This window comes from Ursus americanus, chromosome 16 (assembly GCF_024610735.1).
Source record: "Ursus americanus isolate L20-20 chromosome 16, mUrsAme1.1.p, whole genome shotgun sequence".
NCBI classification, from domain to species: domain Eukaryota; kingdom Metazoa; phylum Chordata; class Mammalia; order Carnivora; family Ursidae; genus Ursus; species Ursus americanus.
This window is the reverse complement of record NC_142142.1, coordinates 15,565,196-15,587,860: the sequence shown is the minus strand read 5'-3', so window position 1 is coordinate 15,587,860 and position 22,665 is coordinate 15,565,196. Positions and strand designations below refer to the sequence as shown.

The following is a 22,665-nucleotide window of genomic DNA, read 5'->3' as shown; positions in this document are numbered from 1 at the left end:
CAAAAGACCTGTAAAATCATTTGGTTTGGTTCATGGCTAAGCTTCATTACATACAAGTTATAAAACTTTGATAGCATGGTTAAAAACTGTGGGCCTGGGTGCCTGGGTGGCTCAGTCAGTTAAGCATCTGTCTTTGGCTCGGGTTATGATCCTGGGGTCCTGGGATTGAGCCCCATGTCCAGCCCTACGTCCATCCCGGAGTGTTGGGCTCCCTGCGCCATGGGGGGCCTGCTTCGCCCTCTCCCTTTGCTCCTCTCCCCAACTTGTGCTCTCTCTCTCTTTCAATATCTCTGTCTCTCTCAAATAAATAAATTAAACCTTTAAAAATAAACTTGGCCTTTATTTTTTTATTCATAAAGTAGAATTAGTGTTATTATTTTGTGATTATAAAATTTCATAATATGAGTGAATCACTTAACAATCTCCTGTATATAGGAAGAATTTAATAATAATCATGGTAGTTTTATTATCAATAATATTACTAGTAGTAGTATTTTAGTCTGGTTTCTAATGCTAGTTCTTTTGCTTAATGACAACTCACTTAACTTTTCTAATTCTACCAAAAACTTGCTATTATGATGATCAAGGGTGATACCACTTGCAGAGGTCTTTGGATTGTGCCTGGAAGATAATAGGTGATTTCTTACTTTTTTGGTCACACACTTTATTTTCTCCGAAAGGGTTGTGTTTAGGTGTTTTGAAATTGGAAGTATCCAAATGAACTGGGCAGTGTGAGGAGACACATTAGAATAAGTGAGATAGGTTTCCAGAGTTAAATAGGTATGGGACAAATGAAGATGAGCAAATTCCAGAGTGGAAATGAGCAACAGGTAAAGATCTTGAAAGGAGCAGAAAACACTCACACAAATACACACACACACACACACACACACACACACACACAACATATTAGGGATAAAAGGATATAATGTTGAATTGAAAATATTCAAGACTGGCTGGCTGAGAAGGTGGCAGAGTTTAATACACACAGGTCTAGTCTGCTGCCAGTGGTAGGCAAGGGGAGTGAGATAATGGTAGGAAGTTACAGTGGGTGTGGAGATGAAGGTGAAGAAAAGAGTGTCTTGAAATGAAGAATTTAAGGAATATACCTTCAGAGAAAAACAAACTAAATTGTACTTTTGTGTTATGCTGAGAAAACAAATGGTTTTAGTTAAAAATTTTAATTTTGCCATTACTCTTGAGACTTTGTAGCTACAGCCCCCAAAATTTAGGTATCACTAGGGCAAGACGGGTTGTAATAGACTTGGTAGACAGTGTTAAACATAATTCCCCCAATATGTCTGATTTTTGTATTGTTTCTAATTGTTAGGAGTTTGAGCATCGCTTGAATATTGTACCGAGCCAAGAGACAAAAACTGTCTGCAGTTCCCAGTTCTGCCAGTAGCTATCTAGGTATGTGACTTTAGATAAATTGTTGAAGTTTACTAAGTTTTGGCTTTTCATGTGTTATATTTAGAAGTTTTCAGAAAAATATATCTTTTGACCTCCCAGGATTATATGGCATGTCTGATACCCAAAATTTCCTACGCATGTCATATTGGATGAGTCATTGACCTCTCAAAGTCTCATTTTTAATGACCTGAAAAGTTGCAAAAATGTTACCTGCTTTGAATTATGAGTTATTGAATGATGAAGCTGAACTGAGTGAGTAGATATGGAAGTACTTTGAAAATGGCAATTGCTGTATAAATATAAAGCATGATTATTATAAATTAACATGGATTTACTGGCTATGACTCTGCATAGCAAATGAAAGGAGTAGAGTTGTTAATTGAGAAGAATCGGGAGTAGCAACCTTTCTCGTAGAAGATAATCTAGAATTTATGTTGTCTAATGCTGTAGTTAATTGATTGGGGTTGAATCTGGTGAGTAATTAAGTTTAGCAACAGTCTGCCAATACAATTTTCTATCTCCTGTCACATTAAATCACTTACAATGAACTCGGATTCAGGGAGAATATAAACTATTGTATGACCTAGAGCTGTTTGAAGAACACATACACTGAAATTGTTGGGAATGGATAAGAGATGCAGATGTTGAGGTCTGGCCAAAACAAAGGGAAGATGGGAACACAGTTCTTGAAGCCAGTGTGTCTGATTCAAAGTTAATGACCTTTCTTTAGTCATTATGTAGAAGATGTAGAAGGAGCTTACTCACCATTTCCCACATGCCTAACGCAAAAGACAGCTCGCTGTCTCCCGCCCTCTCTGTCTTTTCCCTGCCGTCGAAGTTCTATCAGTCTTCATAGTTGTAATTATTAGTAAACTTACTTTTCTGATTCTCTTCAGAATTCATGTTGATAAAAATGAGTACAGTGCTGTGAAAAAAATTTCAGGTATGCAAAGAGACAGACTTTGGGTTTAATTCTCCCTTCATTATTAACTGGGTAATATTTCTGAGCCTCCATTTCCTCCTCTGTAAAGCTGCAGCACTAACTCTTCCCTTAAAAATGTCTAGGCAGGGAAATCAGCTGGCCCAGGGTCTAATTCTTTGCATCAGTTCAATGAGTTTTTTTTTTTTCCTATTTTTTTTTTCCCTTCATCAAGGGCTGGACCATACTTTTTCACTAAGTGGTATATGTTCAATGAACATTCCCTGTGTTTGGCTCTTCTCATTATAACATGTTGCCACTCTAATGATTTATTCTGTCTTTTCACCTGTCCACAGGGACACTTCTACCATCCACTTAGGACATTTCCTATAACCTTTTAAATATAAAACTGCTTAACAAATCAAGTGGCTTAGGGTGCTTACTTCAGAAGTCATACTATAATGTTAGTTCAATAATGAGAAAATTAGCATAGCTCTTGAAGAATGATAGATAAGTTTATGAAGTAATCCCGAGTTTTAATGGAATGAGGGAGATATTCAGTTACTTTTGCAATGAAATAAATGCCAGCTAAAATGATAATGAGACACCTTTACTTTTCATGACACATTGGCAAATATTAACACATTTGAGAAAAGGCAATGGTGACAAGGTTGTGGGTAAATAAACACTCAGAATCGTTTTTGGCAGGATTGTGACTTGGTTCAACACCTTTAGAGCAGGGGGATGAAGTATGACAATCTGATTGGAAAGGGGCCCAGGGTTTATGTGTTGAAGCTGGGCTTGCCTGACAGACGTGATATTTTTACTTAGATTATATGTTTATGTGAGGACAGGGGGACACTGGAGAAAAAAGACATATCTAGTAACCATTTGAACAGCAGGCTTAAAAAAAATAAACTGATACTCTGTTTATTTCAAGTACATTGGGGGAAGGATTATGGGTAACATTTAGAATTTGGAATGGAATACAATATAGTCATGTTTTAAAACTGTCACTGGGGGCGCCTGGGTGGCACAGCGGTTAAGCGTCTGCCTTCGGCTCAGGGCGTGATCCCGGTGTTATGGGATCGAGTCCCACATCAGGCTCCTCCGCTATGAGCCTGCTTCTTCCTCTCCCACTCCCCCTGCTTGTGTTCCCTCTCTCGCTGGCTGTCTCTATCGTGTCGAATAAATAAATAAAATCTTTAAAAAAAAAAAAAACTGTCACTGGTTTGAGAACAAGTTGTCAGTTTCTCTCAAAATTTAAAATGCAAAGACCTATTAACGCAGCAACTTCACTTTTGGGATTCTGCTCTACAGACGTGCCCAAAATGCATGAAAAAGATACATGTGGCAACTTTATCCGTAACAATAAAAAATCAGAAACAATCTAAACACCTGATAATTGGGTCTGATTAAACAACATCATAATTATGGACCACTTGAAAGCTCTCATACAGTGAAAGTGGATCCATATATACTGGAAGAATTTCTTTTTTTTTTTAAAGATTTTATTTATTTATTTGACAGAGATAGAGACAGCCAGCGAGAGAGGGAACACAAGCAGGGGGAGTGGGAGAGGAAGAAGCAGGCTCCCAGCGGAGGAGCCCGATGTGGGGCTCGATCCCAGAACGCTGGGATCACGCCCTGAGCCGAAGGCAGACGCTCAACCGCTGTGCCACCCAGGTGCCCCTGGAAGAATTTCTAAAATAAAGCAAACATACATAACCACCCACAAACCAAAAGCAAAAATAAGGTCCAGAACAGAATACATGATACCCCTTAATTTTGTAAAATCATATGTAGATAAACACATATATGCATATATACATGTATATTTGTATATTCAAATATTAATTATCTGCTATGTGCTAAAAGGGGAAAAGGATGGGAACAGCAAGTATTTTGAAGGATACTAAAATTTATTAATAGAAGATTGGGGTAAAGGATCCAAAGTGGAAGGGATTTACTTTTTACTATGTATCATTTGAAATTTATTTTTTATTTATATATTTTACAAGATCATCTAATAAACAATTTTAAAATATTCAGTTTAGAGACAAATGTGTTAAGAAAATGAAAGTAAGATTCAACACATAGAAATGTTTTAGTTTCTAGCAGCAATACTCATCCTATTATTGACCAATTTATTACAAACATGTATTAAAATTATATTATGCACAATCCCAGTATTAGGCTAAATCCCATTAAAAAACAGTAACAGAACACATCTCTTTATAATTAACTAAGTTTCAAATAACTGGTCTACAAAGACAGATTTAAAGTCAGTGAAGCTTAGGAAAGAAGTTTGGGGTTTAATGAAGTTAAAATTAGTTAAATAATTACTTAATATTCTCATTGATTGATCAAGCTATTTTATAGATACATTTTGTGTTCAGTCTCTCTTGTTTCTATATTAATATTTCAGTTCTCCCTATGTGTGCTGTGAGAATTATGGAAGCCTGGTGGCTTACAAGTAATAAAAATATGGATAGAGAATATAGTTATCTAATTAAATTTGAAATCCGGTTGCTCTTGAAGGAGGAGCAACATGCTCATAGATGTTTTCCTACTCCCATTTCAACATTCAGAGTTGCTTTCAGTCAAATAGATTTATTTCACCAGGAAATGCCCATGGTTGCTTAGTTATACCCTAGTTCTTTCCCAGTAATTATTTTTCTAGGGCAGCTGTTGTTTTCATATAAACTGACTATAAATAGGAAATATGTTATACAGACATTTAAATGCAGATAATTAAGAAAGATTAAATTTTTTAGCATTGATCTATATTTATAAATGCATATGTACATAGAAATGGCTTGTGCATAATCATTTTTAAAACATTAACACAAACTAAATTAAGAGGATAAAAGATAAATTAAAGATGGTATGTTTACATGGCAAATACATGACACATTTATTGATATATGGTTTTCTACTCTATGTGTTTATGTTTAAAAGTTTAGTTCCACATTGGGTCAAAAAAATGTGTCTGAGGAATTCAGAATCACAAATCATCCCCCACAGTTGACTAGATATCCTGCTTCTGATTTATTATAGCATCCCGAGTGACTCTGAGAAATTAAATAACCTTTCCAAGGTTACACTTAGAAGTATGTAAAAGCAGTTCTATGGAGTAACACATCAATTGAAAATATGGAAGAATTTTCTAAAATCAAAAATATTAACGTATGGGATGGTCCGTATGTAAGAGTTAGCTCTGCATCACTTAAAATGTTTTTAAAATTACAATAATCACTTGTCAGAAATGGTGTAGACATTTTCTTGTGGAAGGGTGAGAATGAGGAGGAAGTGATTGTTCTAGAGTCCGCTAGATACTTTCCAAATGAAATTGAGCATAAATCTAAGGTACTCACATAGAATTGCTTAGTAGACAAGGTAATGAGGCAATATTCTAATCATACGATTAGGGGTTAATGCCTGGGCTCCAATCCCAATTTCTGATTCAGTAGCTCTGAAGTTGGGTTGAAGCACTGGTATTTCTAAGTCCCCAGGTGATGCCGAAGCAAGTTACAGGTCCAAACCACCAGTCTCGGGGAATAGCATGGCAAAGTTTAGAGTGGATGTGTTGCATGATTTTAGTAAGTTAATCATTTTTCTTTATTATACCTATTATCTCTGTTCTTTTACAGCAATGGTCTCAAATGTTTTCTATATGTATGTATGTATGCATTCATGTACATATATGTACACACACCCACACACATATACACCCATTTCCCAGGAGGTTTTTGACTTTGTAAATCTCATCATAGTCCCCTTGGATATTTGTATTTACTCTTATTATTTAAATTATCATCTGTAACTTCATAAGTTTCAAATACCTTTTTTCGACCCAGAGGTCTCTCATTCAACATAAACATTTTAAGTGTCTTCTATGTGTAAGACACTGTGTCAAGGGCCTCCTAAATCCTGATGCTTAAGGAAAATACTGCAGTCATTTATATTCATCATGGTTCACACCTCATTACCCTTGACCACTACGTAAGAGATCAGTGCCTCTGGTCCTCTGTCTTTTATTATAAGCTCACCTTTATACTTCTTTCTAATTCCCATACCCTAATATAACTTTATTCCCCTCCCATAACTAATGGATCCCTGCATCCCTTTATTGTGCTGTATGGGTGATCAGTTCCTTAACTATCATGATCCCCTACATCTTCAAATTTTTCACCAAATATTCCCCATACCTCATGTGTCAGCATAATTTTTTCTTCTTCTGTGAATCTGACTTATCCTATTATTTGAAAAGAAATTTTCTTATTTTCAATATCTTATATACTTTGCATTCAGAAGTGAGTTTAATATCCTTCATACCTTCCACTGGTATTCAGATAACCACTCCTTCATAGATCTAAAAAGTCTGGCTTCAGGGTGCCTGGGTGACTCAGTTGGTTAAGCATTTGCCTTCAGTTCAGGTCATGATTCCAGGGTCCTAGTATCAAGTCCCATGTTGGGGTCCCTGCTCAGCAGAGATTCTGCTTCTCCCTCTGCCTCTGCCCCTCCTCTATACTCATGTGCTCTCTCTCTTGCTGTCTCAAATAAATAAATAAAATCTTTAAAAAAAAAAGTGTGACTTCACTGAGATGCTGGCTACAATACCATCTATCACATCCTTGTTATTAACTCCTGGCCATACCCCTCGCTCACTGAGGAAGTTAGGACCTTGGCTGCTCCTCTGTAGACTAAGGCCTGCCATTATTTTGTGTCTTCATTGTCCTTGTGCATGACCTTGTCACATTCTGATCTTGATCATTGGCATTTGCTAGCCTAATTTATAATTTCTTTTTTTTTAAAGATTTTATTTATTTATTCAACAGAGATAGAGACAGCCAGCGAGAGAGGGAACACAAGCAGGGGGAGTGGGAGAGGAAGAAGCAGGCTCATAGCGGAGGAGCCTGATGTGGGGCTCGATCCCAGAATGCCGGGATCACGCCCTGAGCCAAAGGCAGACGCTTAACCGCTGTGCCACCCAGGCGCCCCCTAATTTATAATTTCTTATGAACTTCTCTGTAATCTGATGAGAGTAGGGACCCTCTTTTGAAACTATTTTTATATCACAACCACTGAGAAGATACTGATCAGTGGTATTTCACATTGGCTGAATAAATGGTTAAATGAATGAGTAAATACTACCATAATGGTGTAGCAGAATTACAGAATAAAATGTGTTTTGTGTGTTTATAGTAAGGGAAAATTCAAAATGTGTAAAAAAGAGAGAAGAATCATTGAAGATAAAGAAAGATGCAAGGAGGAGATATTTCACTGAAGAAGCCAGTAGCATGGTCAGTGGGGTGTCAGGATCTCAAAATAAATACGGTTGATATAGATGGTGATGATAATAAGAATACCAGAAAAAATAACAGAATAAAGGCTCTCTTCTAGGGAGGTACATGTGAAGGAAGTATAAAATTTGGGAATAATGTGTGTAAGTCCTAAAAAAGGGAAATGGAACTAAGCAAAATATTCTCAACAAAGGAGTTTATAGACCCATTACTTACCTACTTGTACAGAAAATCATCCACACCATAGTGGTATAGAACAATAACAGTATTTATTAACTATTATAGTTTTCATAAAGCAGGGCTTTTAAGAGCAACTTAAAAGCTGGCTTACAGTCAAGAAGTTAAGTCAACATGTAGTCCAAGGTTGTAGTCATTTGAAGGCTTGACTAGGGCTTGAGGATCTTCTTAAGGTAGCTCACTCACATAATCAGAAAGTTGGCTCTGGCTCTTAGCAAGCTGACTGTACTCCTCCATGTGCATCCTTCCCTAGGAGCTATTGAGTGTCCTTATGACCTGGTGGCCAGTGTCCTCCAAACCAACTATTCCAACAGGTCAAAGCAGAAGCTACAATATCTTTTATAACCTAATGGGTGAAAGTTGTACACCATCCCTTCTATCATATTCCTCTGGTCTGACAGGCCAGCTATGATTTAATAGACAGGGCCTGTAACAGGGCATAAGTACAAAATAAAGGGATCACTGGGGATCATCCGAGGCCAGCTACCACTGTACCTTCAAGATCGGGGCAGAAGGCTGGTCTTTTACATGATTTTTTATTAATTGTCTTTTTTTTAGTGTTATAAAATCTTGTTGAAGTCAGTTAAAAATATATAAACTCTTTTTTCTTTTAAGATGAAACCTTAAATATTTTACTCAACTTTGATGTCTGTGGTTAAACCCTAGGATAAAATCTGAATAAATCTAATACCAACATCAAATTACAAAAATACATTCCAAAAAGCGTATTTTCATGTTTTTAAGTAGTAATATTTATTGACTAAACTGTGCTAGACTTTAGCCTAATTTACACTGATTATAACATTTAACTTATACCATGACTGTTTGAACTGATTTACTCTCTCCACTTTAAAGTGAAAGAACTGAGGTTTAGGAACTTAAAGTATCTCATCAAGGCCACACATCAAGTTCAGGAGTGGGCTGTAATATTCAATTGAACTCTCTAATTTATCTCAGCCAGCATTTACCAAAATGGTTTGTTTCAGTACAGCCCTAGAGCAAAATGATGCTCTGAAATAAAAGAGTTCCAGAAAAATGTTTGGGAATGACTTCATACTCTGTCTCATTATTGGATAGTCACAGTTCACAGTAACATACTAAAGAATTTCTAGTCCCACAGTAAAGAACCACTTTAAACTTTCTTTCGATTCAACATTTTTCTAACTTATACTCTCATGAAACATACCTTATTTACTACTTTATTTATATTTGAGTGTAGCTGATACTGGGTTATAATAGTTTCAGGTGTACAATGTATTGATTCCACAACTCTGTACATTACACTGTGCTCACCACAAGTGTAGCTACCATCCGTCACCATACAACCTAATTATAATACCCCCGATTATATTTCCTATGCTGTACCTTTCATCTACATGACTCTTCATTCTGTAACTAGAAGCCTGTATCTTCCACTCCCTTTCACTCATTTTCCCCGTTCCCTGACCTTCATCCCTGCCCTGGCAGCCATCAGTTTGTTCTCTGGGTTTATAGGTATGATTCTGCTTTTTGTTTGTTTTTTCATTTGTTTTATTTTTTAGATTCCACATATAAGTGAAGTATGATGGCATTTGACTTATGTCATTTAGCTTAGTACCTTCTAGGTCCATCTATGTTGCTGCAAATGGCATGATCCCATCCTTTTCATGGCTGAGTAATACTCTATTATATATATATATATATATATATATATATATATATATATATACACGCACACACACACATTTACATATGTGCACACATTATACACATATACACACATTTCACATCTTTTTTATCCATTCATCTATCCATGGACACTTGGGCTCCTTCCATATCTTGGCTATTGCAAATAATGCTGCAATAAATATATGGGTGGATTTATCTTTTTGAATTAGTGAGGTTTTTTTTGGGGGGGGTAAATACCCAGTAGTGGAATTATTGAATGATGTGGTATTTCTTTTTTTAATTTAAGAAGAAAAACAATTGAAGAAAATCCTGTTTGTCTAGTTATCTATTTAAAGTTTATAATTATATCAAGTAGCCATTTTTGAAGCAATTCAGGTCCATATAGTAAGTATTTACTGGGTGTCTTCTACAGCTCTTATAAAGTTGTTCAGAAAGGAGGTCTCATTTTAATTATAAAGTCATACACTGTCTCACCCCTGTCTACTTCAACTTCCCGCTGTGCTTTCCTTCACTGACTACACTCTTATATCCTGGCCTTTATTTAATTCCTCCAGCACACTAAACTTTCTCTAGCAGTCAGGTCTTGCATGTTATAGTCCATCTTTTCAAAATACTCTTTTTCAAATGTTCACTCTTATTATTTCTCCGCTTAAATGGTCCTTTCAGTGAAGCCTTATTTGGCTATGTGACATAAGGCTGGACACCTACATCATGCTCTCTCACAGATCTCTTGACGGTTTTATTTATGACATCACAATTTATCCTATATTTCATGTATATGGATACGTGTGTGTGTATATATATATAATGTCTGTGACATGTGCATACAGATATTTCCATTCTTATTTTGTCCTTTTCATGCTGTGTTCTTTATGAGAACCAGGGCCATGGATTTTTTTTTTCCTAATAAATTCAAAATCCAGTGCATTTCCTAGCCTATATATCCATTCAGTGTACATATGCAAATGAATGCTAAAAATTAATACATTGATAGTTAAGAATAGAACCTAACAAAATGGTGTGCTTGCTATAAAGCGAGTGCTCCTATAAAAAACTATTTACATATGCAATTACTTAACTCTCATTAGAACACTATTAGATAGAAATTATTATTATCTCTATTTTTGGATGAAAAAACTAACATGAAGACAAGTTAAATAATTTGTCCAAGATCTTACTGCTAGTATTTAACCATGCTAGACAGTCTTCAGAGGTTTGTGTTCTTGATCACTGAGATAGGACATGTACATTATTGATCGAATATGTAATAACACATAAATAATGGGCTGGAACATATAAACATATAGCAATAATTAGTGCCTTATAAAGCATATTTTGGTAAGTTATAAAACTTCTCTTCATGTATTTATTTAAAAATGTGCATGGCTGTAGACAAAGTACTGCGGAAGCAATGAGACATTGTCTTGTGAGGGAGAAAGACAAAACATGAATAACTTTAGTATAATAGGTGCTCAAATAGCAAAAGCCAGCATAGAATATTATTGTGGGAACGTAGACTTTGAGAATCAGAGTAGGCTCCCTAAAAGAGTTAACACCTAATGTGGTTTTTAAATAATGAGAATAGGTGTTCATTGAATAAACATTTTGAGGAAAACATCCCAGGCAGGGCATAAGCAGAAACACCAATATAAGGAAATACATATTGTGTCCAGGCAATGACCAGTGACTGCATGTTTCTGGGGCATCAAGTAAAAAGCCAAGAACCTTAGGGGATAAAGCCAGCAAAGCCAGATCTCAAAGTTTGCAGGACAAAATTGTAAGTGATAAAATATATGATTGCCTTTTGGATAGGATAAATGTGAACTATGTTTTGAATAACTCTTCTTTAGGGAAAAGTTCTGTAACTGGAGGTTGTTTCAGTTAATTAAAACACTAGGAGAAAAAGTAGAAATTATATGTGTATTTTGAGGAACAGTGAGATGGTGTTACTGTGAGATCAGCAGGTCATTTCATTCATATTTACTGGGAAGAAGTCAAATTTAAGAACTAGGTTCACAATAAGAATGCTGAGATTGAGAATTAATAGACAAACTGAAAGAGAAGCCCAGTCCCCAGCTCCATAACTTCAGTAAGTTACCTAACCTTGCTGATGAAAGGAACAGTGACATTGATAATAGGAATGATAGATACTGCATGCCTAATGCCAGGCAAATATATGCCTGATACTTCCCATGCGGAAGGTAAAAAATAGTATTTTTGAGGTTGTTGATGTTGCTGTCATTGTAGACACGGGAATATGGCATCACAGGGGACTAGGGGTGGGAAGAGGAATTTAGTTGGTCTTTTTAAATTTTTTTGTAGTTGGTCTTAAAATTCCTCTGTCATCATGAATATTATGTTGATGAAAGCAGGACTAATTTTGGATCTACCAGCTGATAACTGAGGAACTCCTCAATTGGACTGGATTAAGGCATGGATACACAAAGTAATTTCATATACTAATGTTTTGATCATGAAGGTAGATCATCCCTGATGAAGCCTAGAGGAGGTAGAGACATAGGAGCCACTACTCAGCATATTGCTTTGTACCTAAAAGTATGACAGGGAGAAATGTCACCATCCATCAATTGAAAGTCTTCCTTTTCCATTTAGTGCAGTGATTTAAAAGGTGAGATGCTGAGATTGCATGCGTTTGTCAAACAAGCAAGGTTTTGATTTGTATTAAGAAAGATCATGTGGTATTCTTCATAAGTCCAAGGAGTTGGCCTAGTGCCCCCATAAAATTCAATTTAGCTAATCATATATATATTTTTCACTTTAAATATGTCTTCTGTAAATATCAGTGCAAAAGTTGTGTAGCCAGCACCCTCGAGGGCAATCCATAGAGTCAACATTCTACATTTCACAGTTGCCTAAATAATGGAATTCTCTTGACCACAATCTCGGTGAAATGTCCAGTTAGAGTTCAGGCATTCAGAAATATGACCTGAGGTATGATTGAGACTTGGGATATTTTAGCAGAGTAACTCTAAAACTCCCCTATCTGGGAATATCAGAGTTGACAATATCTTTTTTTTTTCTTTCCACCATTTGAAGCTATCTTATTTTTATTATAAATATGGAATATTCTCTTTTCCTTAAACAGTAAAAAAGAATGACATTCAGTGATTTCTTGGATTGTTTTATTTTTATTATTGTTCCTTTATCAGAACAAACATTGTCTTTGTAAGTTGCTTACACATTTGAGATAATAGTTTGCTAATCTCTTCAAAAGCTAATTTTCTCATTTATTACAATTTCCAAGGAGAATAATAACTTGAAACTAAATTAATTGCTTCAAATTATTAAAGCTTTCAACTTCTCCTTAGTGAATATCAAATGATCCAAATATTGTGAAGAGGTGTTGATAATATGACTCTGGGTATTTTCCTATAGACAACAGTACAGTAGTACTGTCAAGAAATCAATTAGAATGGTAAAAATATATTTAAAACATTTTAAAGTATTTTGTTCTGCAGAGGCATCTAAAACATGATAGCCTTACCTTTAAACAAAATCTCTATTTTAAAATTATTTTTAAAATAGCCCTAAAAACTTTATGTTAGCATTGGTGTGCTAGTAGTCATTTGCCACTAGAAAAGTGAACATATTATATAAAAACCAATTTGTGAACTAATTTTCAGATCCAACTGAGGCCTACAACTTGGACAGATGTGGTTCTATGATTCTCTGTTTTGTTTTGTCTTTGGTTTGCAAGAGAATGTGAGGTTAATCTAATCTGCCTCTCTCTTTCTTTGATTAATATTATTGAAAGCCAGTGATATGCCTAACACAGTGATAGGCGAAATTCTGCCAAGTTCCATCCCAATGATTGGAGCTCTCCCTGCAAAAAGTACAATGGTCTTATTTAAAGAAAATATAATAGGGGCGCCTGGGTGGCACAGCGGTTGAGCGTCTGCCTTTGGCTCAGGGCGTGATCCCAGCGTTATGGGATTGAGCCCCATATCAGGCTCCTCTGCTATGAGCCTGCTTCTTCCTCTCCCACTCCCCCTGCTTGTGTTCCCTCTCTCACTGGCTGTCTCTATCTCTGTTGAATAAATAAATAAAATCTTTAAAAAAAATAAAAAATAAATAAAGAAAATATAATGACACAGCTTAGAGCTGCATATAGTATATGGATCACATTTACGTGTTATTTAATTCTCACAAAAACAATGTGAGTTTGCCTTCACTGGATTCTTCTTTTATCTTTATAATATTTTTTCCATGACTATATTAAAGTTCTTATATGGAAAAAAAGGGGAAATGAAGAGAGAAAGTAACTCTTTGAAGACCACAACTTGGTTAGCTTGAACTCAAATGTCCTGACTCCAAATCCTGTAAAATTCCCCATCTTCTATTAGAACCTGTATCTTATTTCTGAGGTTATTTGCATTTTAATTAGAAATAGGGAAAAGTGCTTCTAATTACCTGAACACTTTGCCTAATATCTCTAATCTCTTGGAAAAAAATCAGTTTTTATATGTTTGTACTCTGCATTTCCTTCTGTTTTGTTTGACTAAACGGGTAATCCTGTACTTTATTTTTTTTTTAAATGATGAAATTTATGTTAAACTATTTCCAAAGAGTTCCAGGAACCTGTTTATAAGTTAAAAAAATTAAGGAATGCTCTAAGAATACTAATAATACTAATAATACTCTTCTACATCAAGCATGTGATTTCTTAAAAAGAAACAAAATATATGCATAACTCAACATCTGTAGACTTGCCTCAACTTCCTTTACATTAATGTTACTTATCTGACAACAGCCAATCAGGTAATAGAACAAACTAAATACAATTTGGATATTTTTACCTATATAAGTGCTTTAAGAAAAGGTCATTTTCATATCAGGGGAGATTAATTCTGCATTTTATATTAATACTCTGTAGTAGCTCTCTAACAAATGTAAAAGCTGTGATAGCAACCTCAGCAGAAACACTGAGTATGTGAAAAACATTGTGCCTGGTTCTTCACAGGAAACAAAGGAGTAAGCTTAGGATCTAGTATGACATATAAGATAGGATATGGATATGTATAATCTGAGTAGGTATGGAAGCATGACAGAGACTGGTAGAGAGGGTAGTAATCAGAAATCAAAAGAAATATTACTCTTATTCTGTCAAAGAAAATAGAAGAATTTGGATAGTTTTTAAAATGTAGATAAAGTTTAAACATGTAGACATAGTACAGGGAAGAGATAAAACATAACTCATCCGGGAAAGCCACCAAGACAGCGTAATATGGGGCATCTGAAACTGAAGAGCAAACAAATCTCAGCATCCATAAAAATGACCAACTCAAATTCATCCACTTGATGGAAAGTAGACACTTTCACAATGTACTCCTTTTTTCTTAAAGAAATAAATTTGAGTCCTGTACAGCATGAGAATGAACAAATATAATGTCCACTTAGCTAGTGAATGAACCTAGACCACATAGCACAAAATAGTAGGATTCAGAAATGCTTGGTTTGACTTGTACTGTCTTTTTCAAAGTATTGAACATTTCTGACTTTAGTAAGTTAGATTTTTTCTCGCAAAAAAATTAGATTTCTGTCATTTGTCATGAAGGAGGGAAAGGAGGAAACTCTAGAAGGAGGAGGAAGAGGAGAGGAAGAAGAAAAAGTAACAGAAATGGTTCTAGTAGTCTTTCCATAAGGCGTCTATTAGAGCTTCATGTCCCTGCTGCTCTGAGGCAGGGCAGGTGCTTTTCAATTAGTGTCAACCCCACTGTTCCCTACTGTTATTCATAGTCTGTCATTCTCATCAGCCTGATCTCTCTAAGCATTTGAGTTTTTCTCTTCCTAAAAACAAGCCCCTCTCTCCAAGTTTATTCCAACTTACCATTTTATATCTTGTTTATATAGGGAGTAGAAAATAAAATGAAAAACAAATACCTTTATTTAAACCTGAAATAGCACAGGAAAGAAAGATAATTATCAAAACCACAAGTGAAAATTAAAGTATAAGAAATTATTTGGTTAGGGCCAAAAAATATCTATTTCTATATATTTGAATGGAATTTTGAATTCAACATTGGCTCGGATCTATGATCTGAAGGAGTTTACCATATGTTCTGTATAGAAATAAGAACTATTATATGACATACTATTTCAGTGAGTGGCTATGACCAAGTTATTATATCTATGTATATCTATATATTTACATAAAATATATATTATATATTTTATTTACATATATACCTAAATAATAGTATTGCCCTCTTGTAACATTTTGGGGACAAATCTCTTACAGATCAACTTTGGTTCATTTGGGTTATTCTGCATTATGCATGCAGGAGATCAGTACCTGCATTTAGTAAATTTCAGATATAACATTCCTTGATTAGGCAAGTAAGTTTAACTTCTTATTTTGCTAGTGCTTTGCCACTTTTTAAAATTCATGCATGTATTTATCTGTGTGTTTTTGTAGATATGAGCCCAATACATATATTCTGCCTAGCTCTGGGCTAGGCAGTAGTAAAGTATTATCCCTAATCTTGAGAAACTCCCAGTTTAGTGTAGGAAGTAGATATGCAAAAATATAAATAAAGTAAAATATGTTATTATTACGTAGGAGTAAGAATGTGACATTGCTATGAATTTATGAAAAACCGTAGGAGATGGAACTCGAAGAGAGAGTATAAGTTTTGTGATTGGAATAGGAAGGAGCCTTTGGGGGATAGTGAGCAATGAGGAAAGGCATGGGAAGGAGTGGCTGAATGTGGATGAGTGTTGGAGAGTGAACTAGGAGGATAGGGAGAAACACATCAGGGACCTTCTAGTGAGCTATGTGATGAAATTAAAAATTTAGTCTACGGATGATGAGACTCCATGGAGGGGAGTTTTAGTTAGCAGTAATATGGTCAGATTTTCTTTTAACTAATATTTTATAACTTTAAAGATAGGATTAATCCAAGGAACTCATTATCTTATAAATAAATAAATTTATCAAAAATTACAAAAATCTTTTAAGAAAAATAAATATATTTTTATAATGCTTTGGTAGCATGGAGATAAGTGGAATCAATGTCATTTTTATATTATTATGAAGAAGCTAGATTTTAAAACATTATTAAAAGTTATTTGTCAGTTGGAGATTTGGTATCTGCTGAAAAATTAATAAAATCCAAAGAAACATAGTGTGTATGTGTATGCACGTGTTGTACACGGATTTAGCTGAAATATAATCCAAATTTTATGATAACCTAGTAAGACTCTAAAGTGGAATTAACACATATGGAGAGAAGGAGAAATACATTCATTGGGCTCTTGGGGACAAAATGATGCCTTAGAGCTTCAATGAATGACAAATTATGCTACAGATTCAGCTCACTAACAGCTTCCGGCATACCTTTACAAGAATTAGTTCTAGGGCTCATTCTTAGGTTCAGCTGTGTTAGTGCATCTAGAGACTTATTAAAATCTATTGTTGGAATGAATGGCTGCAGAATGTGCATGTAACTCAGAAAACAGAGTGACTTAGAAATAAATACATGCCTCACATTGCCTGATTTCAAGCTATATTACAAAGCTGTGATCACCGAGACAGCATGGTACTGGCAGAAAAAGAGACACCTAGATCAATGGAACAGAACAGAGAGCCCGGATATGGACCCTTAACTCTATGGTCAGCTAACCTTCGACAAATCAGGAAAAAATATCCAGTCTCTTCAATAAATGGTGCTGGGAAAATTAGACAGCTATATACAGAAGAATGAAACTTGACCATTCTCTTACACCATACACAAAGATAAACTCCAAATGGATGAAAGATCTCAATGTGAGGGGCACCTGGGTGTCACGGTCGTTAAGTGTCTGCCTTCGGCTCAGGGAGTGATCCTGGTGCTCTGGGATCGAGCCCCACATCAGGTTCCTCTGCTAGGAGCCTGCTTCTTCCTCTCCCCCTCCCTCTGCTTGTGTTCCCTCTCTCGCTGGCTGTCTCTCTCTGTCAAATAAATAAAATCTTAAAAAAAAAAAAAAGAAAGACCCCAATGTGAGACAGGAATCCCTCAAAATCCTAGTGGAGAACATAGTAACCTCTTGGACATCAGCTGCCACAGCAACTTCTTTCAAGACACATCTCCAAAGGCAAGGGAAACAAAAGAAAAAATGAACTTGTGGGACTTCATCAAGATAAAAAGCTTCTGCACAACAAAGAAAACAGTCAACAAAACTAAGAGGCAACCCATGGAATGGGAGAAGATATTTGCAAACGACATTACGGATAAAGGGCTGGTATCCAAGAGCTTCTCAAACTAAACACCCAAAAAAACAAATAATCAAGTCAAGAAATGGGCAGAAGATAATGAACCAACACTTCTTCAAAGAAGACATACAAATGGCTAACAGACACATGAAGAAACATTCAACATCATTAGCCATCAGGGAAATTCAGAGCAAAATCACACTGAAATACCACCAATCACCAGTTAGAATGGCAAAAATGAACAAGGCGGGAAACAACAAATGTTGGAGTGGATGTGGAGAAAAGGGAACTCTCTTACACTATTGGTGGGAATGCAAGTTGGTACAGCCACTTTGGAAAACTGTATGGAAGTTCCTCAAAAAGTTAAAAATAGAGCTACCTTATTATGACCCAGCAATTGCACTACTGGGTATTTACCCCAAAGATACAGATGTAGTGAAAAGAAGGGGCACATACATCCCAATGTTCATAGTAGCAATGTCCACAATAGCCAAAGTGTGGAAGGAGCCGAGATGCCCTTTGACAGACGAATGGATAAAGAAACTGTGTTTCATATATACAATAGAATATTACTCAGCCATCAGAAAGGATGGATACCCACTGTTTGCTTCGACATGGATGGAACTGGAGGGGATTATGCTAAGTGAAATTAAATCACACAGAGAAAGACAATTATCATATGGTTTCACTCATATGTGGAACATAAGGAAAAGCATGGAGGACATTAGGAGAAGAAAGGGAAAAATGAAGGGGGGAAAATCAGAGGAGGAGATGAACCATGAGAGACTATGGACTCCAGGAAACAAACTGAGGGTTTCAGAGGGGAGGGGGTGAGGGCATGGGTTAGCCCAGTGATGGATATTAAGGAGGGTACATATGGCAATGAGCATTGGGTGTTATACGCAAATAATGAATCATGGAACATTACATCAAAAACTAATGAAGTACTGTATGGTGACTAACATAACAATAAAAAAAAAGAAAAAAAATACATGCCAAATATTTCATGGATTGTTCCATATTCTTGGGAACTGCCTCATGATCACAAGCAAGGGTGTTCAGGAGACATTTTCTTTTGAACTTTAAATTCTTCTTCATTATAAGTTAGTCTCTAACAAATTTTATTTTTACATTCAAGCACATCTTAACCCTAGCACAGAGTGGATATTTTATGCATGGCTTTCAATGCAAAGTTCACTTAATTTGGCTTTACATTTGGAAAAAAATAACATATTTATCCATGTGGAAATGAGGTAATATCATATGCTTTGATAAAATGATCAATTGTTTTAATGTGTTCAGTAATCTTTGTCATATAGCACATTAAAAACAACAATAAGAAATGAATCTGTGACATTGAAACTTGAGCCTTCTATCTAAAATATTTGTCCAAATTTAAAAAAATGGAGTATTTTAATTTTTTCACATTGACATACACACAGGCACACATGTATACATGCATATATACATACATTATGCATATGTGCATTTTTAATGGGGAGTGTTCAGTAGATAATGTTCTATGCAAGATGCTTTTAAGTATCTCTTGACTACAATAATACAGAAAATGAGTGTGATCTTAAATGTGCTGCAAAATTATTTGCCACCCTAAAGTCTGGGTGAAAGGATTTACTCAGTGATACCTCAGTGCCTGGTAAGCAGTGGGTTGTCAAAAACTACTTATTGGATAAAATGGTGAATAAATGAAAGCATAATAGTTAGATGGAATATAAGGTTTGTGGCAATTAAAAAGATCTTCTATTGAAGTGATATCTATCAGAACCACTGATTCATAGTTTTTCTTTTCAAATTGTATTAGGCTCATTTAAAAGATGAATAAACAAATAGCTGTGAGAAGAGAAAATTTTAAGCTATAATACGAAAGTTTAGTAACAAGAAAATTGTCTTAGTAACTTGGAAAATAAAGAAAAGTTAAAGTAGAAATACAAATTTTCGTATCACAACCTACTTATAAAATTTGCAATATTTAGCTGTTTTGTTCTCTTTCCTGAACACATATCTTTATATTTTTACCTCTATCTACACTTATACCTATACATAAAGTGGCATCAATATTGATATTTTTTTCTGCAGAATTATTATCAGTCTTTATAGCAGTGTTCTTTGGAAGTGCTTTAGAGTAATTAAAATTTTATTTTAAAATAGATTTTCTCCATTTTTAAAGCAAGCGTACAAAACACCACCATATTCAAATGTGTCAGACAGTATTTTAGGAAGAACCTTGGGAATATTTTTCAACTCTTAAGATATACTTTATATTCTTTTAAAGTGTAATTAATGGGAAAATTGAAAGATAGGCATGAGTATTTTAAATAAATGGAGTCTAAACATGGCGCCATACATAGAGGGTAAGATAAGGTCATTATTGCAGTACCTGTACTTAACTCTCACATGTCAGGTTAAATTTTGAGCAAGGAGCTTGCCCTCTTCAGGGTGTAATAATCGGTTTTGCAGTGAGAAATGTCTACCTGATATGATTATATCGTGGTTGGTAGATTTGTGTATTAGGTATAAATTTTGGTTATTCTTTTTTTAACTTTAATATTCAGCTATTAAAGAAATGAAAGCTTTCCATTTGCAACAACATGGATGGAGCTAGAGAGTATCATGCGAAGTGAAATCAGTCAGTCAGAGAAAGACAAACACCCTATAATCTCAGTCATACGTGGAATTTAAGATACAAAACAAATGGGCAAAGAAAAAGACAGAGAAACCAAGAAGCAGACATTTAACTATAGAGAACAAACCAATGGTTACCAGAGCTGGGGTAGCAGGGATGAACTAGGTGATGGGGATTAAAGAGTACACTGATCACGATGAGCCCTGAATAATGATAGAACTCTTGAATCACTATATCATACACCTGAAACAAATACAACACTCTATGTTAAGTATACTGGAATTAAAATAAAAAACTTAATAGAAAATAGGCCTAATAAAGCTATGCCGTCTTTGACTTCTACCAAAAAAATGTATATATATATAAGTTATATAAGTCGTAGCATGTCCACTTAAAATCATGATTTCTTTTTTTAAGTGTTTTTTAATAATAATTTTTTATTATGTTATGTTAGTCACCATACAGTATATCCTTAGTTTTTGATGTAGTGTACCTTGATTCATTATTTTCATATAACACCCAGTGCACCATGCAATATGTGCCCTCCTTACCACAATTTCCTAGAATTCTTCATCTAAGGTTCTGAATAAGTTTAATTCAAATTACAAGGCAAGTTATTTTACCAAAACTTAACTAAAATGAGTAAAGGCTTACTAAAATTACAAAAAGATTTTTTACCATTCAAAATTCTAGGCAAATAAAAATTTTCTAATATAATAATCAGAATAACAAATGATTTTGGGGTTGAAGCTTATATATGTTTGCAGATGCCATCCATCACTCCTGAGTTCGTCAGAAAGTATTATTACTATCATTGTGTGGTTTTGTAATACATTTTTTTGTAAATATTAACTTGTTGAATACACTTAAACCACTTTTATATTATGTTATTTTGTTTCTATACAAAATTTCAGTGAATAACAATTTGTTCCAAGAAAAGTTGAAATTGTTGGCATGAAATAAATTTTTAAAAAATGTCCATGGGGCGCCTGGATGGCTCAGTTGGTTGAACAACCAACTCTTGGTTTTGGCTCAGGGCGTGAGCTCAGGGTGGTTGGATGGGGCTGGCACTGGGCTCCACGCTGAGCATGGAGTCAAGTTGGGATTCTATCTCTCCCTCTGCCCTCCTCCCCCTTTTGCATATGCTCTCCCCCTTCTCTGTCTCAAATAAATAAATAAGTCTTTAAAAAAAACCCTCTTTAAAATATGTGCAATTACGTATTATTCCACTGTATATAATTACCATCATGTACATAACCATTTTAATATTACATATTTAGTTGGCCCTCTGATTTGGTATTAGAATGTTTTGATCAAACATATGCTTATTTTTAAATTTCTTAAGGCATTTCATTGAACTGTTTTCCAGAGCAACCTCTAATATATGCACACCTCTGACATGGAAAGCTTTGTGTCACAATATTCTCTCCAGCATTATTTGAATGATTGCTGCTCTGAAAAGAAAAGACTGCATATAAATGTTTCCATTTGCTTTTCGTTGATTATTAGTGAAGTTTAACTTTTCCATATTTGTATTAGCCACTTCCATTTCTTGTGTGAATTGCTTATTCCTGTTCTTTTCCAGTGCATAAAAATTCTTTCATACTTCACACATACCTGTACACGGCCATCTCTGTGTTGGGCACTCTTTTTAGTTATCTGGGGATACAGTGATGAATGAGACATGCATTATTCCTTCCTACCTTCACAGTGTCTCATTTGTCATTTTGCAGACAGATATTTTTACTGAGATTATGTGAGTTTAATTTTACTTGCAATGTATTTTAAAATATAACAATTATTGCTTCAAATATTGAACTGTTCTTTTAGAATTTGATATTTCTAGTCTTTTTAATACTTAAAAAAGTAATCTCTTCTCTCAAGATGAGGTAAATTAATTTTTTTTATTTTTTAAAAGTGTTCAGTGTTTATATCTAAATTTAAGCAATTTATTTGAATATATCTGGCAAATGAAGAAAATATGTTTAACTCATAAAAGTTGTTATCTGTAGGTAGCACATTTATAACTAATTTTTCCCTTCATGTTTATACTTTTCTCTATATGACAACATTTTTGTTTCAGAACACTAAAAGTATATAGAAATGAAAGTCCAACCCTTCCCAAAAAGTGGTATATATTCTTTCAAATTTTTTTCTATGAATATATACTATACCATCTCTAACATTCTCCAAATATCTTTTAAAAAACCACTTTGTCAGTATCTCTGTCAGTTAATATATCTGCCTCATTGTTTCCAACAACATTGCA

General features: G+C 34.9%; 1 long non-coding RNA gene across 2 annotated transcripts in view; it reads left to right on the top strand.

The window, feature by feature from the left end:
• LOC148108765 (uncharacterized) overlaps nt 1-22,665 on the top strand; it is a 1,465,056-nt gene that overhangs the window by 243,507 nt on the left and 1,198,884 nt on the right. For both annotated transcript variants that reach the window (XR_015726944.1, XR_015726943.1), the window contains exon 2: nt 1,331-1,413. This is a non-coding gene — a long non-coding RNA (uncharacterized LOC148108765). The remainder of the gene's footprint in view (nt 1-1,330; nt 1,414-22,665) is intronic.